At 40.0% G+C, this 9,217-nt stretch overlaps 1 pseudogene; it reads right to left on the bottom strand.

Moving 5' to 3' along the window:
• Positions 1–7,684: 7,684 nt before the first annotated feature.
• On the bottom strand, positions 7,685–8,915 carry LOC128104538 (casein kinase I-like; annotated as a pseudogene).
• Between the last annotated feature and the right edge of the window lie 302 nt (positions 8,916–9,217).

Genomic DNA, 9,217 nt, shown 5'->3' with positions numbered 1-9,217 from the left:
CAAGGTATAACATCAGCTAAGTCTGCAATTCTGCCTTTTGCATACACAGGAAAAGAATGCAGCACTATGACTTTTGCAAGACCTTCAGTACATTTGTGCCCTGTCCTTACCTGGTAGCTTCATTGTGGGGATATTCTATGGAAGAAATTCTCTGTTCAGTGTAACCATCCACAAAACATAAATGAGTGAAGACCACAGATGAGGAACTTGACAATTCTTTCAAACACTTGATAAAAATAACAGTAAAAATATTACTGCAGGATCCAAGAGAAAATATTACTGGTTTGAACTAGAATAAAAGAAATGGAGTTTACAGAGAGAAAATTTTAAAATGTTTTATGTGGGAAATCTCTAGGTATTTTTCAGTATTCTGGCATGTGATTATATAACAGGATACAAGGTAGGACCTTCTCTGTTTACAATCAGTAAATCCAACTGTACGGGTATGTGGTTGGCTTCTTTCTTTCTTAGCTAATTTATCACGCACATGTTCTATGTCTAACTCCCTCTCCCACCCCAGTGTGGGACTCAAGACAAAGGAGACAGGTTAAGAAGCCAAGTTTTAGAATATTTCTGAACTCCATCTCACAGGTTCCTTAATGAAGTAATGTTCATGGGTGGCTCCTTTTCCCAGGGGACATGCTTGAAAGTACATATGTAACTTCAAACTACAGATCATTTGGAATAAAATCATTTCTCTGGTCATAAATAACCAATGAAGCAGCCTTTCCCTCCAAAATCTCATATATGGAATTCTGAGATGATTACAGTGTGGATTACAGCAACCTGTGTGTCACACCTAGAAGACACTGGGGACATTTGTACACTTGAAAGGGGAAGGAGTTATTGGGTGCTCATGTTTCCTGAACAAAAAGTTCAGAGAAACTACTATTCACTGCTGAATACATATGAAGATAATAAGAAGCAAGAGGAGATGAGGTGGATCAATATGATGAGTTCATATTTGAATGCAGGTATGCACCACATAATAACTTTTCAGTTGATGGGGAATTGCATTACATAATTCTGGCCTCTTAAGATTTATGCTGCCTGGTGGTATCACTGCTTGTGTTGTTCAGGTAACTGGACTCCATGCTGTTCACACAGTAACAAAAGCACATAATACTGTATTTCTCAGACCACACTCCTACAATGATGTGATGAATGGCATATATCAACCAATGAGATGCAATGCAGGTAATAGGATGTGTTCATCTGGAACTCGGAGGAGATGTCAGGATACAGAAGATAGCCTAGAAATTCCTGTTCTATAGCAAGACAAGGAAAATGGCAGATGGCTTGGGACCCAGCAGCACAGGATTCTCTACTTAATACTCAGGAAAAAGGTTGTGAATGAGCAATATGGGAAACTGGGGAGGGCTGGTGAGGTGGCTCATAATGGTAAGATACTTGCCATCAAGCCTGATAAGCTGACTTTGATCCCTGGACCCACACAGTAGAACGTAAGAACCCACTCCAGCAAGTTGTCCTCTGACCTCTTCATCTACACTATGGAACATCCACACAAACACACACTAAATAAATAATGAAACAATGTAGCTGGAGTTTTCCTGTGTCCACCCGGTTCCTGCAGCCGCTCAGATCCAAGTAAACACACAGAGCCTTATATTACTTATAAACTATATGGCCATGGCAGGTTTCTTGCTATCTAGTTCTTATATCTTAAATTAACCCATTTCTATTCATCTATAAATTGCCACATGGCTTGTAGCTTACCGGTACTTTTACATCTTGCTTCCTCTGCGTCTGGCTGGCGACTCCTGACCCAGTCTTCCTGTTCCCAGAATTCTCTTCTCTGCTTGTCCTGCCTATATTTCCTGCCTGGCTACTGGCCAAGCAGCATTTTATTTATTAACCAATCAGTGCAACACATTCACAGCATACAGAGTGATATCCACAGCAAAACAAAGAAAAAGAAAAGACAACTGAGGAGTGGGTAGTAAAGTAAGAAAAGACTGCGTGGATCTCAGAAGATGCAAGGATGGAAAGTGACTTCAAAAATTTCAAACTACTGAAAGGTTAAAGGTGATTCCTGCCACACCTGGGGACCGGGGTTTGATTTCCCCAGGACTCACATAGTAGAAGGAAATCTACTCTCAAAAGTTGTTCTCCGATCTCCTGTCACCTGTGACGTTGCATGCAAATGTGCAAAACACACACACACACACACACACACACACACACACACACACACACACACAATAATAAAAACATTAAAGGGTGCAGTAAGTAGTGGCGTGGCAGCTGCTGACACCTGGAACAAAGTGTAGACTAAAACTTGCTTCCTAAATCAACCCCTAAGAGTGGCATTTGTGATTTAAATCTGTCTGGTTTTATTTGACAAAACCCATCACTTGAACCACAAGCCTAAGGAAGGATGGTAATTGTGTTAGTCTAGAAGGGAGACTGTGCCAGTGGTTGCTGCAGTGTTTAGGATGGGGGAAAACATGTTTTAAGAAGTTAATATTACAGTGACTGATTTTGTTTTCTTTTAAACCTATATAGGCGTTTCTCATACACTGGAAAGTAGAAGAGTGAAGAGAGGAGGCTCTGAAGAATTCAGTGAAAATATCTATTTCAGTTTCCCCTTCCCCAGTAGAGCACTGGATCACCATCAGGAAGACCTGGAGACAAGGGATATGCTGAGAAGGGAAATATCATGCTGTGCTCGGCTGTGCATGCAGGTCCTGGCATGGCAGCAGATACTCTGTAACTGAAACAGTAGGTGAAAAGCAGAGTAAGTGTGACAGGCAGCTACACAGAACTTGATGAATCAGCACAGCTGTTAGGGTTTTGTGTTGTTAGGGATTCATCCTAATCCAATCTTGAGGGCTTTCAGTATGGTGAGTTGGATGGGATAAGGAAACGATGAAACCAAACAGCGTGAAACAGAACAATGCAGTTCTTAGACATTTCAGAGAAGAGCCTGCCAATTGGAAGTCTGACAGTGACAGCTTTGCCAACAGGCAAGGACAGAGACTACTGTGGGGATGCACTCTTATTAAAGGTCCATAGGTATTTTTCTTAGCTTTTCCCAAGGGGCTGTGGCTTGCCTAGTTTTAAAAGCAATATATGAAAAGGGGGGATTTATTTACTTCAGTGCCGAGCCTTCAATGTTGTGAGGGTCAGCAGTTATGAGGTGTGGTGGGTGTGGAATGAGTAGAACAAGGAACAGTATGTTTGTATTGCGAACAACCACAAAGGGAAGGGAGTGTTATTAGGCCAAAGGTTATGATACAAGGAAATTCTACAATTTAGAGGTTTCAAAATGTGTATGGAGGTAGCAACTATATTAAACAGATTCATGATGTTCCTCATCTCTCCCCATGCTTCAATTTATTAAAACCATATATTCTTCTGTGGATTCTGAAAGTTATCTTTTCTTCTATGTAGATCAGATGTAAATGTAATTAATAGACCACGTACATTATTTTTATGAATAGTGACTTTTATTTTGAATGACTGTTCATTCAGCCAACAACCTAGGGGATCTTGAAAAACCCTGACAAAATTATCAAATGCATGCTTGGAACAATACTTACAAAGTCATCTAAAATATCTGAATATTCACTTCTCTCTGTGTCCTGTAGAATTTCTGGCAGTTTCCTCTGCAAAGCAGGAGCCTAAAGGACCATTTCACCTTGCAAAGTTCAGTGGTCACCTTCTTATGGGTCCTGCATGTCCAGTCGATACATTTTTTCAAGCAGTCCAGGCAGGAACAGTTTCTCGCCCAAATGGCTATTTTTGCCAAGAAGAAGATAAACTCCATATAGTGTGTCTTTGATGCCCATCCTCCTCTCTGAAGTAAATCAGTGCTTCCAGGAGCAGACATGTCTCAGGGTCCAGAAAGTCTAAATTTTTAAAACATTTTAAATGCCATATTCTGTAGGTCTTTGAAGTGTTTGAAGATTACCTACCTAATTGAATTATATCTATGTAAACCTAGAAAACTTAACATGACTATAAGTTTGACTATCATAGAAGACTAATTATTAATCTGTATGTTTTATTTATCCATTACAATCTAAATGAGTTACATAAACATAATACCTCAAACGAGAGTAGAAATATATATATATACAGTATAACAAAATTAAGTTTAAACTTGTATCAATAAACTAATTTTTGGATGACTGTCTAGGCTGCCAGATGTCTCTGTCTACTCTCACAGGACTCCTGAAAGTTGCTTGCATCCTTCTCCCGTTTCTCAGGTAATAGTATATCCTTCTGAGGTCTTTGATGTAGTTGAAGACTAGATAGTTATAATTTTGCTTAGTTATGATAAAAGATAAGTTGGATATGAAACCTTACTCACAAATATAGGATAGATAGTATATCTTCTTTAATTTTGCCAAATACAAATAGACTAGATATTATAACTCTAATTCTTGCTTGATAATTGCTTTGTTATATATAATTTTACTATGAAAGAATTAAAACCTTCCTTTTTGAAAAAAATAAAGGAAAGGGGAAGTGGTGTGGATATCGCTCTGTGTGTTGTGAATGTGTTGCTCTGATTGGTTAATAAATAAAATGCTGATTGGCCAGTAGCCAGGCAGGAAGTATTGGTGAGACAAAGAGAGAGGAGAATGCTGGGAACGGGAAGGCTGAGTCAGGAGTTGCCAGCCAGACACAGAGGAAGCATGATGTAAAGATACTGATAAGCCACGAGCCATGTGGCAAAGTATAGATTTCTAGAAATGGGTTAATTTAAGTTGTAAGATCTAGCTAGCAAGAAGCCTGAGCCACAGCCATACAGTTTATAAGTAATATATATATATATTAACTTTAGATCCAATAAACTCAAAACCCTCAGTTGAAGCTGTCATTTAAAAATGGGAGGGACGGGCAAGCACAAAGAAGCAGAGGATTCTAGGACCAGAGCTATCTGAGGCCGGGGGCTGGCAGGGAAACTGAAAAGGCAATTATGAAGATGCAAGGACAAGTCAGAGAGAAAGACACGTATACACTTGGAACTGGTCCTGTGGGAGACTGGCACTTTTGTAAGTGTTCCCCTGGGAGATGGTCAGGTCTCAAGGGGAAGACTGGAGGAAAATCCTCACACTTCACAGGAACAGGAAGGAGAAAAGTAAGCTTCTAATCGATCCCTAAAGTCTGTCCTCCCTACCCTCCTCAGGTTCTGTCTTCAGCAAGAACTGTTTTTACCAGATTCTATCCAATGGGGCTTTGCCCCAGAGTCTAACCAATCCCCAGTCCCCGCCCAGTCTATCATTCATAGCAAGGGGGTGGGGATCCTCAACAACCGCCATGTCTTGGGTGAAGAAGTATGGAAGGCTGAGAAGCACTTGAGAACTTTGCTGCCCAGATGGGTGGGCTCTCCAAAAGTCCCAGACCTATTCCAAAGACGTCAAGATGTTCCGCTTACCTCACAGGTAACCACATCAAGCAGCCTCCTGTGCAACAGGGACTGCAGCTGACAGCACCGAACACATGATTCTCTGTTCAGACCCTTTTCCCAGGCAGGCAGAGGGACAAGGGCTAAAGTAGGCTCAGCGAGAGGTCCTCACCTGCATTCGCAAAGCCCTGGCTTCTGCCTTAGCGGAGGGAATATTTGCATCTCAGCCGACAGCAGACATGGAACTTCCAGTCCAATCAGCAGAGATGTTGGAACTAGGGGCCTGTTTAACTTCCATTTATTATATGCTATCTATCAACCAAACATGTCAAGACATACTGAACGATGAAAACACAGACTGGTAATGATGCAAGCCTCAGAAATACACTGCAGACAAAGCAGAGATATAGGTGTTATCAAGCCAGGCTTTAAAGCAGCAAAATTGTACAAAGAGCTTAAGTAGAAACACATTACTGAAGGAGAGAACGTTGGTGGGGAACTGGTACGGCCTGGCATCAGTGTAGTGTAAGGCTACAGCTATCAAGACCGCAGGGAGCAGACAGGAAAAGGCAAATAGATCAATAGGGAATAAACAGCACACACTAGCCTTGACAAATATGGCCAACTGAGCTTCCACAAAGGAACCAAAGCAACTCCAGAGCCAAAGGGTGGTGTTTCCAGCAAATGACACTGGGGCATGCACAAAAATATATCAACAGTTTCTATATAAAACTATACAAAACAATGTCTACCAGTTTCAAAAATATTAACTCAACAGAGATCATAAGCCTAAATATAAAACACTATAAATTTTTCCAGAAACTAAGGCACAGGGAAAAACTCAAATGATAGTCGTAAGTTGCTGATGGCTCTTTAGCTAAGATAACCAAAGCACAGGGGAAAAATTAAGTTCAACCTCATGGAAATTATCCATCAAGCACATGTGTGTGTATTTAGCCCAATGTGTTGAAAACTTAATCCACACTAAACTCACACATGAATATTTATAGCAGTTTCATTCATCATTTTCAATCACTGTAAACAACAGTTTCCTTCAGTAAATGAATAGGCAAACATCATGCAGTGGCATATGATCCAGTAATACAGAGAAATGAACTATCAAGACACAAACAGACAAGGAGACACATGAGAAACTATTAGTGTTAACATTTATTTATTTTGGAGATTTGAGACGTGTTCTCAATGGTAGACCAGGTTGGCCTTCAATTTCTCACCATGTTAGCTTTGAACTCACAGTGATACCACTGCCTCAACACTTGGAGTGATTGGATTACAGGTATTTACCATACTATCTCTTCTTTTTCTTTTTTTAATTGAATTTTTTCTTTTTTTAATGTTTACAGTGATTACATTTATCTAGGCAACACAAATACAAGTTCAGTTGTAATATGGTAACTAAATTCCTATGACAAATATGCTTTTGTTTTTTAATACCAAGAACATTATAGCGTTAATGCCAAATCCTCAGTAGAATCTAGTAGTCTCCACATTTTTTTTCTTATGGTCTTCACTTTAGATGCTGTTATTTCTAGCACAGATAAGCAGGCACAGTCTTTCAAATGCTCAAACACTGGAATCTTTGGCTTGCAAACAAGAAGCCAGTCATTTAAAGGATGCTTTATGTGAACAACTTAGGAACCCCAGGCGTGGAAAAAGCCTAAGAATGCACAGTTGTGCACATGAACAACCATCACAACTGTGGCTGAAGACTGTTCATGCTAGTCTTCTAAAATGATATCTCAAAGCAGTATGGTTCAAAAAAAAAAAGCTTTTAACAACAACCACCCCCAAAAACTGGCATATTCACAATTTCTCCACCAATTCCTGTGTCAAACATTTAGTTAACTTTTCCACTTGAGGAAAATAAATATAGAACACCAGACACCATATTTCACTACCTTACTTAGTATTCATTATTACTGCAACTACAGCTCAGGACCAGCATCAGCAATGCTGCCTGGAGCCAGTTTATATGGAAATTAAGTTCTTTATACCTAGTAAATGGTTGTCCACAACCACCAGCACTGTACATATGAACTAAAAGTTCTAGATTGGGGGAGAAACAGACGCTGCTCTAATTATCTACACTGCTGCTTCTCCCCCTCAATTTATACCCAGACAATGTTCATGTTACTCGTAGCTTGTCAGTTTGCTTGCCTGTGGGGGGGTTGGGCCTGCTGACCCCGCCCCCCTGGGGAAGGCTGTCTGCTGTGCAGCTTTCTGCTTTAACACTGTCCAATCAAATATTGGTAGTTCAGGGTCCTGAGGAGGATGCTGAATACTGTCTTAGATACATACAATCTGGAGCTTCCTCAAGGCACAGCCCACACAGTAATTTAAGTACATGCCAAATTCTACAGGAAACAGCATACACAAAACTTCAACACGAGTAGACCTTTCACTAATCTTTTCATATTTTTGTTTCTTTGTTGCAGCCTTTAGCCCTTGACTGGCAGACTGGTCCTATTAAAATACATCAAGACATACCCTAAAGATTCCATGTCATCTTGGTGATTCTGCTCAAGACCAAATGTGTATTGATGCTAGCATATTGAGCAGTGCCATCGAGGTTTTTATCTTGTCTGAATGGGATGTGTAGCCTTGTGCTGTGGCTTCTGTATTTTTTGATCAAACCAAAATCAGTAAGGAGTAACCTTACAGTGATGCCCAATACCCATTCAGAAATTATCTGGTTTAATGCCTCTGTGTAGAAGATTATTTGTATGCATGTGTTCAATTCTACTGATCATCTGGTCAGCTAACAAAAGTAGTCTTCATTGTGAACCTTCTTAAACAGAAACTGAAGAGATCTGCAGAGCATGGCCCCAGAAGATCCATGACAAGCACATATATGAGGAATGCCATATGTGAGAGATGCCAACCCCAATGTGCAGAATCATATACAGTTTGTTCTCATACAGCAACAGGGGATGCCTGGCCTTCTGAAATTCTAGCTTCACCACCACATCCTTAAAAAACAGATAAAAAGAAATTTTTTGAACAAACTGAGAAACCTGAATTTAATCTTCCTTTCTATTGAGTTTTTCCTTTCCAAAAAAATAGCAGCTTTAAAAAAAACAAAAAAAAACATTTTTCATATAGTGCATTCTGATCATGTTCTCCCCTGCTCTAGTTCCTCCCAGATACTTCTCACTCACCCAACTCTCTCTCTCAATCTCTCTCTCTCTCTCTCTCTCTCTCTCTCTCTCTCTCTCTCTCTCTCTCTCTCTCTCCATAAAACAAGCAGGGAAAAAATACAACCCTCCAACCTCCCCACACACACAAACCCCACAAAAGCACAAAATGGGAAAGCATGCTATTACCACCCTCACCACACCATCACTTAAGCCTTTTGGAATACAAATACCTACAGGAGAGCTACTAGGACTGAATTTGAGGAACTACATCAGAGTGTGTGCTGTTCACTTGGAAGCATTTGTAACTATTTTAACTGAAGATTTAAACTTTTAACATGCAAGACACTAACATTCTGCACTGGTGGGCACATCATCTTCATGCTCCAATGACTACAATTCTTTCTTACTGAAAATTGGAAGCTGCTGCAATGCTCAAATACAGTTTTATTGTCAACTTGCTCAATATGCATGCAGCAATATTGCCAGTAGCTGTGTGTTTAAGGGAATTTGCAGTATGAGATGGTCAGATCAAATTTTTGTCAGCATTACTGTATAAAGAAAATAATGAGCTCATGAACAAATAACGAAGAGATAGACTATTCGAAAGAGCTAATGTCGTAAAGTGCCTGGATAAATTCATTCTGAAGGCTGGCACACTGCCTGTTGTTGAACGTTTTTATCA

Source organism: Peromyscus californicus, unplaced genomic scaffold (genome assembly GCF_007827085.1).
Source record: "Peromyscus californicus insignis strain IS unplaced genomic scaffold, ASM782708v3 Scaffold_8__1_contigs__length_139910024, whole genome shotgun sequence".
Taxonomy (NCBI): domain Eukaryota; kingdom Metazoa; phylum Chordata; class Mammalia; order Rodentia; family Cricetidae; genus Peromyscus; species Peromyscus californicus.
Note: the sequence above shows the minus strand (reverse complement) of the source record. Positions and strands in the feature narration are given on the sequence as shown.